Raw genomic sequence first — 18870 nt, forward strand, 5'->3', positions numbered from 1 at the left:
CTCTTGTAAGATTTCCGGCGACCTCCGGTGAGGTTACAAAAGCTACTGTCACCAACAACAACAGCTACTGTCAAAACCAAAAGATACGCTCCCCAAAACCAAAAGGTACTAACCCAACCAACAAAATTTACTCTCACTATCACAAACAACCTCCGATGTTTAAACGCTACTGTCACCAGCCAACACCAGAAAGATACTCTCACTAATAACAAAAGCTACTTTCATCATCACCAAAAGTTACTCTCATCAACGCCAAAAGCAATAACCAAGCAAAACAAAAACTACTACCAAACAGAATAAAAGCTACTCCTAGAGACTGAGAAAGCTATTGTCAACGACTAACAAAGTTACAGAAATGTAAAGGATACAACCAAAATAAAAATGCTATTGCAATTGAGAAAATAAAGCATATTCAATGATACAAAAAGTATACAGGGTTCAACAATGATATAACTATGTAAAACGCTACTTTCATAGTTGTAAAAAGTCATTACCATAGTTGTGAAAATCTATTACAATAGTTGTATAAAGCTACTGTCAATGTTGTAATGCTACTGCTATTTTTCAATGGCGACGCTCTAAACCTATAGGCATAATTTTACCACTTTCAGCACGAGACTTCATTTCAACATTTCTTGGTTCGCCGAATGATCTCTTGGTCAATGGAGGCTTCAATATCCAAGTTCACATGATTTTTGAAATCTACTATTACAAATGCAAAGGGGAAGAATTCTACAAGAACAAAAATCAACAAAATATTAGTATTTGAAATGAAAACTAAAAACAGCAATGTACCGTTGCGCCGCAAACGTGGCACTCTTTATCAATCAGATAATCAGAAACAAGTAATATAAATAGCTACTAACATAGTTACGAAAAGCTACTATGACACGTGTACAAAGCCACTGAACCAATAATAGAAAGCTACTAATATACAAGTCGCAGAAAACTTGCTGATTATCCATGTTGATAGTGCAACACAAATCTCAAACAAGAATGTTTAAGAGGTACGAAATCGTAACAAAAATTAAATTAAATTTCATTCAGAATCATGTTTTCCAATTTGATAACTTATTGACAGATGATCACTTGAAATCAATCAAAATGAAGAAAAAAAAAGCTACTGACATTAGATTGAAAAGATACTAGCATAAGGATAACACTACAACAAAAACGTTAACACACAACACTTTTTGCACAACGAAAAAAAAAAAAGTGTTGTGTGATGAAGAAAAGTGAATCACACAACATATTTAGTAAACTTACGTTGTATAAGGTGGTTAAAATTCTGAAGTTTTTGTTTAGAAGGTCATTGCACAACGGTTACAAGAATAAGCTGTTGTGTGAATCATAAAAAAAATAGTGGCAGATTTCCCTCCTAGATCAACTCAAATTTAGCTCCAAATTGGTACTACATAGTACAACAGTATAGTTATATCTGTTGTATGAGAGTAGCATGCAAAACATGATACAACGGTTTTTTACCTTTTGTTGTGTGATAAAGAGGGAAATATAGCACCAGATTGATGATCTCACAACTGAATGAGTTATTTCCGTTGTGTAAATGAGTATTGCCTAACATGTTACTTTGGTTGCATACTATAGCGGGAACTTTTCCCTCTTTAGAACCTTAGCTGAGGTTTAATTTGTTCAAAATCAGACAACAAAACTTCATATTTGTGTTGTCTGATTCATAAAGCAAAAATAAAAAGCCCGCCTTTGACAACTTAAATAGGTAGCTAGGTTTATTGGATTTGCTGTCTCCTCGTTAACACTTTGTCAAAACAGCCGTTTCCTGAACTCGTCGAGCAGCTCTCTTCTAAATATCATCAAAAACCATCGATCTCTCATCAAAACACCATAGGTCTCTCATGAAAACACCATAGCTATTTGTCTCCTCTCACTCCCACTTAGATTTTCTTCGAATTGTTTCCATCAAAGACTTCTCCGTCACTTTCTTCACACTTTACAGTCCCTTCCCAAAAACCTCGACTTCTCTTAAACATCACGCTTTGGCACATATCTGTCTCTCTCTCTCTCTCTCTCTGTCTCTCTCTCTCTCTCTGTCTCTCTCTCTCTCTCTCTCTCTCTCCCACAGATCTCAGATCTCAAATCTTAGAAGAAGATTGAAAGAAGGGGAACAATCCTTCTCTCAATCTAGACAGTAATGGCTTCACTCTTCAATCTCCATCACTCTCCCTCGCTTTCCTTCTCCCCAAGATCCCACCTTTACTCGCCGAAATGGTGCCGTTTCCGAGCTCAAATTTCAATTAACAACGGAGCGAAAACGGCGCCGCCGTTGTTTGGCTAAAGTACGACCTCCGAATCAACGATCATCCAGCTCTTCTCGCCGCCGCTGATCATTCCTGAGCAATTCCTCTCTGTCTTCGACCACGGTATTCTCTCCCGTAAGTCTCACCGTATATATACACTGTTCAGTACACGAATATGTATAGCAAATTTGATTTGGAGTATAATCAAATGCGTAGGTTTTGAAGACGAAATGCTAGAAATGGTTGCGGTTGCTTTAGAAGATTTGAGAAACTCGTTGAGAGATAAAGGTACGAACTTGATGGTGAGGTTTGGGAATGCAGAGAATGTGATACAAGAGATTGTACAAAAGGTTGATAATTTTTGTGAATTTAAAGAAGATATTAGTTTTTTGATTAATTACTGTGTATGAGAGACTAGTTGAAATACTCAACGGACTCATTGTAGAGGATTGGAACAGGTTTGGGTTGTGAGCACTATGTATGCTGAGGCGGAGGTGGAGTTTGGTCGTTTGAGGGACATGGTTGGTGTTGTCGAGGACAGATTGGGAACAATGCCTTTTGCCCCTGAGTTTGTGCTATGGCGAACACCATTTTATGATGTGAAGGTAGTTTTGATTTTCTTGATTGGGTTTTTGGTTTATGTTGAGAGATGTGATTGATTCTTGGATGAGTGGTTAACTTGGCTATTGTGTAGAGCTTGAAGGGCATTCCTGATTCGTACAATGACTTTAATAAACTTCGGCTGCTAATAACCATGAGCCTTCCGCCAGCTACATTTTCCGGTAGTGCAATAGAATTGGACTGGGTTAAAGTTCTAAGACTGTTAATGCTACTGCTTCTACTTCTCCTTGATTTCTTTTTTAGTAATTTCAGCAAGAATATATTTTGTAACTAGTACTGATGCTAATGGTGACTGTACTATGATTTAGGTCCTATGCCCACATTTAATGATTTGAAGGAGTTTGTAAACACAAAGCCATGCAAAATGCGAGAGAGGTGGACTTCAATCAAGGTAATGTTGACTGAAACAGTATTGATGAAAAAATTTTAAACCCTGGGGAAGCAATCAAAACCATTTGAGGTTTAGGTGTGTTCAGGCCCAGTCAAAGAGTCGTGATAAAGTGTTTGTTTCCACAAAAGAAAATTCTATGGGGGTCAGACAAGCACGGTATTGAATTCTTTGGGTGCATACTTGAGATACTTGGATGGAGAATCACGGCATGACTTTTGGCAGAAGTATGTGGTCACATTTTCTTAATACTTTTAAATTAAAAGTCCCTAAAACAATGAGATTAATACACTTCCAGATGACGATTTGGGTTCGGGGGTATTAAGTTGAGGGTGAGGTTTTCAAGTTTCTACTTTGTGGTCTTCTACATCTATTTTTGTACTTTGATAATCTCCCTATTGATTATTACTTTAGAGTATTGGGTTGCAGTTTCTGGTGTTGAATATGTGTTATGTTATTCGTCAATTCCGTAGATACTTAGGTGGCAGGGTTATGGAAACCCACTATAATAGCTATAGAGAGCTACTGACCTAAATTAATCAAACTGAAAACAAAAAAGCTACTGACATCAGATTGAAAAGATACTAACGTATGGATAGAAAGCTACTATCACTACGTTAAAAAGCCACTATAACACTTATGAGTCATTGACTTGAAATCAATCAAAATGAAAACCAAAATGCTATTAACTTGAAAAGATACTAACATAGACATAGAGCTACTATCAATGTGTTGAAAAGCCACTATAACAATTATAAAGAGCTACTAACTTGAAATCAAATAAAATGAAAAAAAAAAATATTGACATCACGTGGATAAGATACTAACATAGTGATAGTAAACTACTATCACTTTGTTGAAAAACCTCTATAACATTTATAGCGAGCTAGCTACTCACTTGAAATCAATAAAAATGAAAACACAAAAAACAAAACTACATAAAAAAAATTAAGGTCGCACAAGGAACAGAAGTATGATTAAATGATTATGTACCTGTAGATAACAAGTAGAAGAACATGCAGGTCCCTTGCAAGACAACAACGCATGGAAGCCAATCATCAACATCAGTATCATCAAGTGGAGGAGGTTCTCTTGGTAGTGTTTTCCACCTCTACTAAAAAGAAAACAAAAAATGGATCAATAATAGGAACAAATCATATTTGACATCATCCATTCAAAGTAAAATTTGACTTGGGGATAGTCATTACAGTTTGAAAGTACATTTAGCCAGAGATACGAGCTGATTACAAAATTTCATCAACGTATTCCAATCTGCATAAAACATAAGCCTTTTAGTGATTTCATTATAACATTGTGTTGAGAGTTTATGAACCAAGGTACAGCTAACGGAAGTTGCCTCCAAAAATCTCAGAATTAGCATTAATATGTAGTTTTCAGTAAGTACATCACATTAAAATGGTCAAGCATGAAGTTTCTTACTGAGCTTTCAAATGAGCTTCCCTCTCTTCTATATCAGCAAGCTTTTGTTCGAAGTGATTCTAGTTCTACAGCAGATAGCTCAACCTGCCAGTTACATTACTGTAGCAGTCAGATACATGGAAATATCACAAACACAATTGAGGAACTGCCAAAACTACTCAACCAACCTTTTTTTTCACCATCCGTGCTAGAACCCCATGGCAGCCCCCTTAGACTAAACAAGTTCAACATGTATGCAGCAGTTCTTAATTTTCTTCGACTCCAGCTATAGGACCTATCCTACACCAGATCAAGCAAAGTGAAAAAAATTAACACCTAGCCTCTAAATTTACATCAAATTTCGATCTGAAACATATGAAATTGGGACACTTGCTTCATAGAAATAGTCGTTCCCAACTCTAAAGCCCAATGAAAACTCCACATCTACAAAATCCCAGACCTGTCAACATGAATAGTAAATAATGATTTTACATGTGTCCCAAATTGCAAGCAAGCTTGAGCTTCTTGCCGCCGAGATGAACATACTTCACCATAAAATCAACACCTAGGCACACAGAACCAAGCCAGAAAACAAAAATATTACACAATTTCAAGAAAGACGAAGGAGATTTGAGAGGAAAAGGTAAATGGGAGAGAAAGAAAGGAAATGCGAACCGATGGTAGGAGAAAGGTTTTCGAAGGAATCAGAAGTGAAGCTGAGGAGAAGATGGTGAAAACCAAACAGACCGTTTTGCCTGGCTTTGGATCACAAAACAAGTAGGATAACCAAGCTCACCGATTGCCTCACCAGATGCACCTCATTGGAGCACCTCAAGTGCCTCGCCGCCGCCACTGAAGGATAATAGAGAGGTAGGGCTAAGGCTCCAGAGCGAGTCACCAAGGCATCGACTCAGACTGACAGTATGAACGAGTCACCGATTAGAGCTAGATTGAGCTTGATTCCGAGAATGGCGAAGGTCTGAAGATCGAGAGACGAGCGGTAGGCGAGGTTGGTGAGACCGAGGAGCTATCCAATCAGTTCGAGCTCGAGCCTCGTCACCAGATCTGATGGTTCCGTTTGTAGCTGTAAATGTCTTAGCCGCCGGTCGGTTCGAGCTCGGTCATCGTCACCGGATTTAATGGTACTGTCCGTAGCCGTAGGCGTCTTGGCCGCCATCGCCGGAGGACGAAGAGGAAGAGAGAGGGCATTTGAGGGTGAGTCGGGGGGAGAGCGAATCATTTATTTTTTTTATTTTTTTTGAAAGAGAGAGAATGATTTATCGGTCTATCAGATATGAGCAGTTGGTTTTGTCTGGTAAAAGGGCAAAATTGTCAGAGACGAAATTATTTGAAGATGAAAGTGGCCTTATATGTACAAAAAAAATAAAGTGGCTTTATGGCTAATTAAAGTTTCAAAATGACACTTATGAGTAATTTTCTATTCTTCTTTTCTCCTCTTCTCTCTCAGCTCTGATGGTTTCTCTCTCTCTCTCTCTCTCTCTCTCTCTCTCTCTCTCTCTCTCTCTCTCTCTCTCTCTCTCTCTCCTCCCTCTCTGTCCTCTCCTCTTCCTGTCTTCTCTGATCGAGCTCTCTCCTCACCTCAGCCTCCATCGCCTTCTTCTTTCTCTCCCTCCTATACTCTGCGTAGTCGTTCGACCTGACTAGATCATACTCTTCTGGCATCTTCATCTTCGTCTTCTACGATTTTTTGGTTTCGTTTTTCCATTGGGGGAGAGATGGCCAAACTGATTGGAGATGTTTGGCTTAGGATTATCAATCTCCATAGACGACATTGCCTTGGGATTGTCGATCTCCGATGTTTCTGCATTTTCCGGTGACTCCGACCACTGTTTGACTTGCATGTGGTATGAAAATTGATCCTCTCGTCATGCACTTCACTTTAGTCTACTTAGTTTTTCAATTCGATCTATTTTGACTGATTTTGGTTTTGGGGTTGCTTTGGCCTCGTGGCTGTCTTTGACGCCGGCAAGTTTTTCCGGCGCTTTTGGGCTTGTTCTGGCTTGACAGGACTCGTAGATCAAACATTGAGAAGCTTGCGGGGTTGCAGCATCAAACATCATCAGTTCATCATCAACCCAGTTTAGGCAGTGAGTCAAGGGAGCTGAATTCGGTTGATCGAAGTTGATTTTCGAATGTATATCCTGAACCTTGAATCAAAGTGTGGAAGTTGAATGTATTGTGGCTGATTAAGTTCAGATCGAGTTCTGCCTGGTTATTGCTTTTATTAGATTGTCGTAACTATACTAGTTATTTGAGTTGAGAAGAAAATTTGGATGAGTTAATGAATTTGTTATTGGTTTTTGGACTGGATTCGAATTCAGGATTTGCCAGAAGCTGGCAGATCGAGGCCAGCTCAACATTCCATTCATCTTCATCTGGATTTGTTGGGCGCCGGAGATAGTTGCGAGGAAAGGAGGATCAGAGGAAGAGAAGAATAAGAGTGTATTTAATTTTTTTTAATGTGGAAATTAAGTGAAATGTCGAATTTATCCCTCTATCTGGGCCCACTAGCTAAGTTTGTCGCTGCCACGTCAGCATTTAACATCTGATTTGGACGCACAGTAAAATTTGGATACGGCTGATTAAAATTGAAAGCACAGGGGTGTTGCTGATCAAATTGAAAGGGCAGGGACTGACATGATCTTACCCCCAAACCTCAGGGTACTAAACTGAAATTTTTACAAAAAATAATTACAAAAAGATGCTTTGATCTGAAACCCTCAAAATAACACATTCTAGCAGTGTGGATTGCGAAAATGTTCACCTGATCAGTTATTGACCAAGAAAATAATGCTCAACCACCCTTGGATGTAAATCCAAGGGCAGAGAAAATTATTATTAAGTTGAGGTGTTTTGTTTTCCACCCTTGGATGTAAATCTGTTGAGCATAAATTCTTTGGTCAGCAACTGACCAGGTGAACACCACTGTTGATTGATATTCATTTGAAAATCCATCTCCTTGCTTTCTTACCTGCAAACTGATCAATTAGCTTATCACAATTGATTTTTCCAAGATATTCGTTCTCAATCGAAATCAAAGCAAGTCCATTTAGCCTTTCTTGTGACATAGTTGATCGCAAATAAGACTTCAATAACTTCATCTTGGAAAAACTCCTCTAAGCTGAAGCAACAATAACAGGTACAGTTAACAATATTCGATATGCAAGTCTAACAATTGGGCAAGTATTCCTTTCCTGTAAGAAATTCAATATATCACTAGCTGTCATCTTTTGTTTTGGTAATATCTCCCTTAAGAGTTTTAGCTCTCTAAACAGATCTTCCCCATCAACATCTGAACTCTCTCCATGTCTCAAAACATTCTCAAGATGAATACAAGCAGCTTTCATATCATTATCATTCAAGGAATTCAAAGTTTCTGAAGTGAATAAAAATCCAAAGATATCATCATAGTGTTGATATTGTTCAAACCTTCTATTTAATGATCCCTTAGCTTGATCTACAATATACAAGAAATAATGCAATCTAAAAGATTCCTCACCTGAAGATGATGGAGATGGCTCACTGCTGCTTTCATCAAAAAAAAATTCTTTGTATTGGACGCTTTTCTGGAAAAATAGGATCAACATCTAATGCCGCAGTAATTTCTTTAGCAGTAAACATTGCATCTGTGAAGCCAATTTCTCTAAACTTATTAAGCCAAACAATTAGACCTTTTACTTCAGCTATAGCAAGACTAATTTGCATATCATTAGACTGCAGCATTTTGCTAACCCTATTAAAAGCAAACAACATCTCATACCAAATCACCATGCTTATCAAAAACTCAAAGTCTCCCAAATCATTAGTTGCTCTTGACTTTGCACCACTTTTAATTTTGGAATCCTTGTCAATTTCTGCCAATTGAAGTAATGTTTCTCTTAAACAATGACAACCACACGGGGTGTATAATGCTCTAGGATTGATATTTAACAGTTTTTTTTTGTACCCCTTGGTGTTTGCCTTTCATGTTTGACCCGTTGTTGTATCCTTGTCCCCTCACATTGTTAATATCAAGATCCAATGATTGTACCACAACCTGCAGCTCTTCAAATAGTCCCTGACCAGAAGTGTCATGTACATTTAAAAACTCCAAAAGGAACTCTTCAATTTGTATTGGACTCTTTGAAACATTTACATATCTAATTATCAATGACATCTGCTCTTGGTGACTAATATCTGGTGTGCAATCAAGAATAACCGAGAAATATTCAGCATCTTTAATTTTTTTTATGATTTCAGCTTTGATTTCAATAGCTATCATTTGCAGCAACTCATTCTGAATGTTATGACCAAGATAGTGATGATGAATTTCTGAACTATTTATGCGTCTACAATGCTCCTCCATCACTTTTTCACATTCTGCCACCATTTCAACCAGGCCTAAGAAGTGTCCATTATCAAGTTCATAAAGCCTCTCATTAGTTCCACGGAAAGCTAAGTTATTTTTAGCAAGAAATTTGACAATTGCAATTATTCTTTTAAGCACGTTCCTCCAGTGTTCTTTCTCTTTCCTAATCTGGTCTTTAAAAGCTTTATCAATTGTTTCATGCTTCTGCAATCAAAGACGCAAATCAGTCCAAGTATTTGCATTAATGAGATGATCAGTACTCATTTCATGCTCTTTAAGTCTTTTTACTAAGATGACCCCAATCATTGTACCCATCATTCGATAACTGACCTCGCATTGGCCCCCTCTTAAACAACTTGCAACAAAAACAAAAAATCTTATCAAGTTCCTTTGAGTACACTAGCCACTCTTTATCATATTTCTCTCCATTTCCTAAAAATTGAGTGTAGAATTTTGAACTGAAACGTCTATTGAACTTGTCTGGAGGACCATTTTCTATTGAAAGATCTCTATGAGGACCCTTTTCTACCAACAAATCTATCAACTTTTTATCCAAACTATCCCAATTTCTTGGGTCAAAAATATTCATAGGAGCATCATTCACATTATCATTATGTCCTGTACCATTCTCATTTTCATCATGACCCAAATTATTGACAACTACATTGCCATCGGTGTGCTCTTCCACATTATCTTCCCTATCAGTGTGCTCTTCTGCCACTTCATTAACTAAATGTCCACCCAAACCTTCTGATTTTTTACTAATGAACCTATCAAGACTTCCCCTTAAAGAATTAACCAACTTTGCATCTTTTTTATTCTTTAAGCGTTTTGCATGTCTAGATAAACATTTTCTTTTAGGAGGCATGCTTCTAAATTTTAGCAAATCAATTCAAGCAACATCCCCAAACAATTCAAGCAAAATTAGCAAATCAATGTGAAGGAGAGAACCTGATTTCTTAAACTCAAATTATAGTCTGTGACTCTGAGTTTGTTCACTGCTCGACTTCTCCAATTTCTCAATTCCAGAATCCCACAAAATTGCTAGATGGCCTACTAACCTAGACCTTTGCAATCTGGAAACCAAATCAAACCATTAGGAATAACGCATCAAAGAATCATTATGGGGCCGAGTAAATAACGCAACAAATATTGATTCAATCATACCTGAGTGGCTGGATAGAGAGGTACTGAGGTCGATGAGAATTGAGGAGAGGAGAGACAGAAGTCACAGAACGCAGAAAAAAGAGGAGGATAAGGTTTGGTTGTGTTTGTGTGGCACACTAGCACCCAATTTCATATCATCTTCAGTTTTAATATTTATTTATTAAATATAAAACCATTAAAAAAAATGGGCCCTCTAAAGAAGGTGTCAGGTGTTGAAATTGTGAACGTAGCAAAAGGACTATAAGGGCCCTATTTTATATTATTTATAATTTTTAATATTTATTAATATATAGGATTAATTACATATAAGTACATATTTGAATATTTTTTCAGTCATAAGGCCACCAACTATTTTTTTTCCCTCATAAAGTCACTAGATTAAAAATGGTGTTAACTTTTGGATATAAAAATCAATATATTTACATAAATGCAATGAGAGTAAAAAGTCAACAATCATTCTCTCTCTCCTCTCCGGCAAGGCCTCCGACGAACTCCGGCGGGTCTCCGGTCGACCTCCGGCCAACTTAGACGGGTCTCCGGCAAACTCCAGTCAATTTCCTGCGAACTCAGTCGACCACAAAAGCTACTATCCCTAACATCAAAAGCTACTGTCGGTAGCAATAAAAGCTACTATGGTGAGATTTCCGGCGTCCTTCGGCGAGATCACAAAAGCTACTATCACCAGCAACAAAAGCTACTGTTACCAACAAAAGCTACTGTCACTAGCAACAAAAGCTACTCTAGTGAGATTTCCGGCAAGGTCTCCGGCGACTACAAAAGCTACTGTTACTAATACCAAAAGCTACTGTCACCAGCAACAAAAACTACTCTGGTCAGATTTCCAGCGACCTCCGACAAGGTCTCCAGCGACTAAAAAATCAACTGTCAGTCTGTCACTAATACCAAAAGCTATTGTCAATAACACCAAAAGCTACAATCACTAAAAACAAAAGCTACTCCAGTGAGATTTTCAGAGACCCCCGGCGAGGTCACAAAAGCTACTGTTACCAACAACAAAAGCTACTCTCATTGATGCTAAAAGCTACTCTAACACCAAGACCAACGCCAAAAACTACTCTGACTAACACCAAAAGCTACTACCACCCCCACCTTAAGTTACTATCAAGCAGACCAAAAACTACTATGACTAACACCAAAAGCTACTCTCACAAATACCAAAAACTCTACTAAGCAGGAAAAAAGATACTCCCAGAGACTGAGAAAGCTATTCTTAGATACTAATAAAGCTATGGAAATTTAAATGATTTAACCAAACTAAAAATTGCTACTACAATCGGCAAAAACAAACATATATATTCAATGATACAAAAAGTATGTAGGTTCAACAATGATATAACTATGTAAAAAACTACTTCCATATTTGTAAAAATCTACTACCATAGTTGCGAAAATTTATTACAGTAGTTGTAGACAGCTACTGTCAATGTGTTAAAAAGTCATTATAAAAGAAGCTACTAACATCAGCTTAAAAAGATACTAACAGAGACATCAAAAGCTACTATTACCGTGTTGAAAAGCCATTATAACAATTATAAAGAGCTACCGATGTGAAATCTATCAAAATGAAAAGTGAAGTTACTAATATCAGCTTGAAAAGATACTAGCATAGGCAATCAAAAGCTACTATCAGCTTGAAAAGATACCAGCATAGGCAATCAAAAGCTACTATCAGCTTGAAGAGATACTAACATAGGCAATCAAAAGCTACTATCATTTTGTTAAATAGCCATTTATAACAGTTATAAATAGCATCAGCACTCCTTGAACATCAACAATTTGATTAAACACGAAACGATTCATATCGACATATCCATTCAACAGCAACACAAATCTCAAAACTGAATTTCTAGTATATTTCTATAAAATGTGAATTCCACAACTTGGTATAAGCAAATTCATAAAGAACCAATTAAGAAGTCGGGACCTTGACAAACTTTGTTATAAAGCTAATTAAGAATGTAGATGCAATTTGCACCATGAAGCAAGGCCACAGGGAGGTATCAAAATCCCAATGAGTTATTATTACACATATTACTGACAATAAATAAAACCAAACTTGCAAAGAAAGCACCAGCCTAATGGTTGATGGGATGCCAGAGATAACAAGCCCTTCTAGAATTTAGCAAATACAGTGAAAAGGTCACCATGGATGTAGTCATTATCTATCAAGCTGAGCGAGAAGTAGCTCTTATACACCTGCAAAGATAAATTGTGTCAACATTACTACAGTAAATGCTACTGATTTTCAGTAAAGAGAAATGAATCAATTTGACCCAAAAAAAGAGAGAAATGAATCAAGAAAGCAAACCTCTTTAAATAAATTCCTAGATGAGTCGCCCTCAGGATAAAAGCTTCCCCATCCTCTTGACTAGATTTCAAATGCCTCGTCCTTCCAAACCGCCTAACTTTTCCGGTGGCTTGCTCAAACAGCCGACCTGAGCCACCATCGGATCCTTCTGGACCATGACGGATAGCTCATTTCTAAAAAATCTAGGAATGTGCTGCAAATTTTAAACCACCACTTCATGTCAACAAAATTTATAGTCTAACTACAATTGCTGCAAATTTTGAATGTGAACTATTATCGACAAATGCATAGACAAATCTGCAAAAGAGAATTTACATGCCTGACTTTAGATCCTCCGATCTGCACGACTCAACAAGAATTGGACAATCGAACTGAGAAGAAAGAAAAAAGAAGCGTCGGTAAAAGTGATCGGAGATTGTGTAATGGAATTTTGAGGAAGAGATTATGAAAGAGTGCGAGTTACCTTTACAACATGGCTTCGTCGGAGAGAAACTGAGATTTAGTGAAGATGCGCCAAAAGACTGTGAGTTACCTTCGCTGGAGAAGCAGATCTCGGTGATCTTGGAGCACATAACCGTTGACGACCTTGAGATCCGGAGCTTGGCCGGTTGGTGATGTCGCCAGAGATATAGTCGCAAGTCGGAGAGAGAGAGAGAGAGAGAGAGAGAGAGAGAGAGAGAGAGAGAGAGAGAGAGAGAGAGAGAGAGAGAGAGAGAGAGAGTGAATAGATAAGAATATATCGAAGAGAGAGAGAGTTTGAATCAGATCAGAATATGGGGATATTTTTTGGGTGAAAGGGTAAAATTGTCAAAAAATAAATAATTTGAAGTGGCCGGCCTTATGTGAACAAGAAAAATCAGGTGGCTTTATGGCAAATTAAAGTTTCAAAATAACACTTGTGTGTAATTTTCTATAATATATACATAAAACCCAAAAAAAAAAAAATTTGGGCCCTCTCAATTAGGGGCCTTGTGCTGTCGCCCTTGTTGCACACCTTGAGAGTCAGCCTTGGAAAGGACAAAAAGGGTCGAAACCCGACCTAGCTAGAGTAAAAACCCAAAAAGGTGAGAACCACATTCCTTGAAAACCAGAATAAGGGCGAGACAAGTTATAAGGGAGAGACCCTCATTGCCGACGAATCTCAAGAAGGCCAAACCCGAGAAAGCTGCCGAAGGTGGAGAAATTTAGAAAAGTAACCTTTTTCATGACAGTAAATTGAGTTATGACCTAATTTTTTTCAAAGGTGTTGAAATCCGACATTCTAAGACAGTGAAAGCATGCTAAGCTGCAAGTGAGGCAGACGCTGCAGGACTTCCCCTGCAATAGGAGGTCTCTGGTTTGAACCCCAGCTTGTGAAAAACATCTCTTAAGGAGGGTCATACCCAAGTTGCTCCCGACCATGAAGTGGTAGCTCACTCAGTCACCATTTTCTTATAAAAAAAAAAAATTCGTAATTATCCTCAGTAATTTATTCTCTTCAATTTCAATCTCATATGGCCAATCAATTTCATCTTTTTTCTTTGTTGCTGTATTGCGTGAAACAACTTCACTACTCAAACACTATTTTTGATACATGGATAACTTTATTGGCCAAATATATATACATATATATATATATATATTTATATATATATATATATTTATATATATCGATGCCTTCAGTGAGATTGAAGAAACACTAAATGAAGAAGCAAAACAAACTTATCAATTGATTCCATTATTTTGGGATTAAAAAGAACTTAAGGTTAGGATTTCTAATATTGGAATAATGGGGCTTTGTTCATCGATATATGACTTGTTCTATACTAGGGTTTCAGAGTTCAAACAACACTCGACAAGCTTTGAGCAATTTCAACAAGACATTGAGGAAGACTGAGGAAAAGAGCTCCTTTTTGACTATATAATATCAATTAATGTACTTCTTATAAACTCAAAGCCTTATTGTTATATATCAAATCTATTTTATGGAACAACATGAGAAGTACGTATTTGAGAGAGACCTAGAAGTATTATGGAGAGCAATCAGGCCACTAGGCCAGGGTGCAGTGTTGAGTATCGTCGCGGGAAGTAGAGCACTATTGTGGTGGTGGCTCAGAAAGAAAAAAGGGAAGAGGGTTTCAACATGGTAGGTAGACTACTAAAGTATGTTTTGTCAATGAATTGAAGATGGAGGAATGACCGATTGAGATTTTAGGAAGGAGGTGAAGACTCCAATTTTTAGTTGAGAAAAAGAAAAAATTACCTCCAAAGGGTGTTTAAGTACTTTTCACCTCCACTTAGGTTAGATTTCAATAATTTAAACAGTGAGGTTAAAAGTCACTTTAAGTATTGAAAAAAAGTTTTCATCCCATGATGCAAACTCTAATGGGAAGGGTGGCCTCCAGGATTATTTCCCCAAACCAGAGTGCGTTTATTAGAGGCCGTACTATTGTGGACCCAATCTCCCAAACCTCAGAGTGTGTGAACTTACTTGACAGGAAGTGTAAGTATGGCAATGTGGCAATCAAGTTTGACATACGAAAAGCGTTCGACACTTTAGACTGGGATTTCCTATTGAGAGTGCTTAATGCTTTTGGGTTCAATGCTACTTTTGTCAGGTACATTCAAAATATCCTAAGTTCAGCTTTTCTCTCTATAAGTGTGAATGGTAAGGGTTGTGGTTATTTCAAGTGCTCTAGGGGAATCCGTTAAGGTGACCCTTTATCACCACTCCTTTTCTACTTGGCGGAGGAAGTCCTAAGTAGGGGTATTACTTCTCTAGTTGATCTCAATAAAATAAAACGTATATTAGCTCCTCTGGGAGTCACTCCCCCGTCACATGTGCTCTTTGCAGATGATGTAATGGTTTTCCTACAAGGGCATACCAAGCACCTTCAGAATCTAGTCTCTTTCATGGATAGTATGCGTCAAACTCAGGTCAATCAGTAAACAAGTCGAAATCCAACCTTTTCTTAGGGAAATTTGTAGTTCCAAGGCAGATTCAGATTAAAAGCATCTTGGGGATTAAACTTGGGAGCTTCCCTTTCATCTACCTTGGGGTACCGATTTTTATTGGAAGACCAAGAAGTGAGTACTTTCTCCCCATTACTGACAAGATCAGATGCAAGTTGATGACGTGGAAGGGGAAGCAGCTCTCACAGGCAGGTAGGCTTCAGCTTATTAGCTCTGTCATTCAAAGTACACTCATTTATTGCTTTCAAATTTATGAGTGGCCAAGGGAGCTTCTGTTAAAAGTGCAACATTGGACAAATAATTTCTTTTGGAATGGGGATCCTCTTAAAAATGGTTCTGCTTTGGTGGCTTGGAGAACATGTTGCATGCCAAAATTACATGGTGGCTTAGGCTTGAAGAATATTTTCACACTAAATCAATCTTTGTTACTTAAGCGCTGCTGGGAGGTGGCTAAGAGGTTATTGCCATCTACAATTATGATCCATGACAGATTCATTAATGAGGGGCTTCAACGAGTCAATTCCTACAAAAAGTCTTCTATTTGGCTTGGCCTCAAGAAGTTATGGCCTTCACTTCTTCATAATGTGTAGTGGGTTATTAGGGACGGTAAGCTGGTCCGGTTTTGGAATGATAGATGGTTGGGAGAGGAGCTCTTGAAAGTTGCAAATTTGGATCAGCAGGTTCACCCTTTCCTCAATGATATGGTTAGTAATTTCATTAAAATAATAGAGTGGCTCATTCCCTAGAGCTTCCAAAGAGAATACCCTGTTATTGCGGACGCCATTTTGGGGATCTCATCACCAACTGAATATAGTATTGATAAGCTAGTGTGGGCTTCGGAGAGCTCCGAGACTCTTACCACAAAAACAGCCTATGCTTTTCTCTCAGGGTTGCAACCTACAGCCACTTAGGGTAGGAAAATATGGCACCGGGCCATTCAACCGCGGAAGAGCCTGGTTACATGGAAAGTCCTTCTAAGAAAGATCCCTACAGAGGATAATTTGCAGAGGCGCGGCAGGACGCTCTGCTCACGCTGGTACTTGTGTGCATATGAAACTGAATCGCTTCATCACCTCTTCTAGAGTTGCAATGCTACTGCTGCCTTTTGGAGCTGGTTTTTCCCTCTCTTCCGCCTTAATTTTCGGCCAAATTTAGAGGTTAGCGATCTTCTCCAAGACAACTTAATCTCGTCTCTGTTTATTTCTTCCAAAACCCTCTAGATTATATTCGTCTGCAATATTCTTTGGTGCTTGTGGAGTGAATGAAATGGCTTGAAGCATGTGGGGGCAACTTTTGATTTATTCAAGTTTAAACATAAAGCAATGCTTTCGGTCAGGGAGTCAGCACATATAGTCTTTGGCATCTCTAATCAACCACAATTGGTGCCCATCTTTGACCTGCTTGGATTGTCCCAAATGCGACCTTCCGCTCCAAGGATTGTCCAAGTACTTTGGGAGCTTCCTCCGGATCATTGGATAAAGGTAAATACGGACGGGTCCTTCCATGATCAACTGAATGCTGGTTACGGGGTTGTTTTTTGCTGTAGTGAGGCATCCTTTTTAAGGTCTTTTGCCACTAAAGTGAGTGTCTCATGTGCTTCGGATGCGGAGGGGCTAGCGGTGATTGAGGCTATACGAGTTGCGAGAGTGAAAGGATGGTATAATTTATGGGTGGAAGTGGATTCCATGGTTGTGCTCACATACTTCAATGACCCAAAAAAGGTTCCCTGGCGCCTTCGCATGAAGTGGAGGAACTGTTTACATCTATCTGGGCAAATGAACATTCGTTTCTCTTATATCTTTAGAGAGGGCAATTCGGTGGCAGACAAGCTGGCAAATTTCGGTGCCTCACATGATGGTTTCACTTGGTGGGACACGGTTCCTCAGTTTTTACTTCCGGTATTTGGGCATGATTTTTGCTTGCCTCCATCCTATAGGTTTTCTTAATATATCTAGTTACTTCTGGCTAGTTCTCTTCATGCCTAGTTTGTTTACGTCATGCTTGTTTTCTTTACTGTTCTTGCGTGCTTTGTTTCTTAATCTCTTTGGTTTGGAACTTTCTGGAATGTTCCATGATGTGCTAGCTTATTTTTTTGTAACCATGATATGCTTTGTTTCTTAGTCTCTTTGGTTTCAACGTCCTCTCTTTGGTTTGGCATAGTCCTCCATCCCGTTTGTATTTTTTCTTTCAGTTTTAATTTTATTCCGAGAGAGGACGCTGAGTTTGTCCTCCTCTCGCTTCCATAAAAAAAAATATATAATAATAAAAAATAATAAAAATAAAATTAAAAAAAAGTATTGAAAAAAAGATATTTTTTAAAATTTCTCCTTTTTGGAGGACTGGAAAAAAAAAAAAGTGAAAACAAAAACATGTGCTAGACACGTGACTATAAAGCTTTTGTTCAGCAATTTTCTCCAACAGCAAACCAAAGACCGAGAGCTTGCTAAGAGAAGCAGTACCAGAGACTCGGAGAAAGTGAGATAGCGCTGAGAGCAGCCCTTCTGCGGCACGTGCGAGTTCCAATACAAACCCTAGACCCAGCCGTAACCCTAACCGGACCCAAATGAGGCCCACGGGCCACCTTCTCTCAGGTGGATGTCTTCGCACGACGATCATCTCACCAAAAACAAGTATTGTTGGAATGTAGAAATTAAATGTTGGTGTAGCTATTCTAAGTGTGACCTTTAATGATGTTGTCATTTGCTGCATTGTCCTTTTAGATTGTTTGGTGGTAAATTTGGATATGTTTTTTTATCAAGGTTGATAGGACCTCATGGGTGGAAATCACTTGCCGAGGATTTCATATAACCAATATTAATCTTATGCTTTACTGATGTGAGATAAATAGAGGCTAGGTTCTTTGTGAATCCTGCTTTTTAGGACTAGTAGAAGTGCTCATGTAGGCTCGGGGAGAACAGCTAGCTCGGGGCTTGAGTGGCAGGTCACTCCTAACCAGAGCTTATCCACTGATTCTAATACACATCTTATGCCTGATTTTATACTCGGCACTGTGCTTTCTTTGTTTGCTTTGTGTTTGTACTTAAATTTGGCAAGGCCCACGTGGCAGACATATAGGTCCAACCAATAAGGCTTAATGACTATGGCTAACCAGCCGTGGCACATTAAAGATTTACAAAGTTGATTCTCAAATTTATGGCAGAAGATAGCATGTTCAAAGAACTGATCTGAAGAGATCAAATGACCCACAACGCGTAATGAATGACCGCAGACCTATAAGGCGTAATGAATGACCGCAGCTGTGACTAATTAGCTGCGGCGCATCAAAGAGCTTGGTTGTCAGTTTCATGGCAGGAGAAACGTTACCAAAGCTTGGATTAATTAACTTGAATGA

The 18870-nt window shown here is 38.4% G+C and overlaps 1 long non-coding RNA gene across 10 annotated transcripts; it reads right to left on the reverse strand.

The window, feature by feature from the left end:
* Nucleotides 1–393: 393 nt before the first annotated feature.
* LOC112186884 lies at nt 394–10393 on the reverse strand. Of its 10 annotated transcripts, none has more exons than XR_005804003.1 (9): nt 10238–10393; nt 8483–10146; nt 8222–8348; nt 7694–7843; nt 4890–5001; nt 4723–4806; nt 4491–4554; nt 4276–4393; nt 394–732 (listed from the first exon to the last, which is right to left on the reverse strand). It is a non-coding gene; the product is annotated as an uncharacterized LOC112186884 (long non-coding RNA). The 10 variants fall into 10 exon arrangements; XR_005803985.1 differs by having other exon boundaries at nt 7694–8348; nt 8483–9274; nt 10022–10146; nt 10238–10389; XR_005803992.1 differs by having other exon boundaries at nt 7694–8348; nt 8483–8576; nt 8669–10146; nt 10238–10389.
* Between the last annotated feature and the right edge of the window lie 8477 nt (nt 10394–18870).

This window comes from Rosa chinensis, chromosome 1, assembly GCF_002994745.2.
Source record: "Rosa chinensis cultivar Old Blush chromosome 1, RchiOBHm-V2, whole genome shotgun sequence".
NCBI lineage: Eukaryota > Viridiplantae > Streptophyta > Magnoliopsida > Rosales > Rosaceae > Rosa > Rosa chinensis.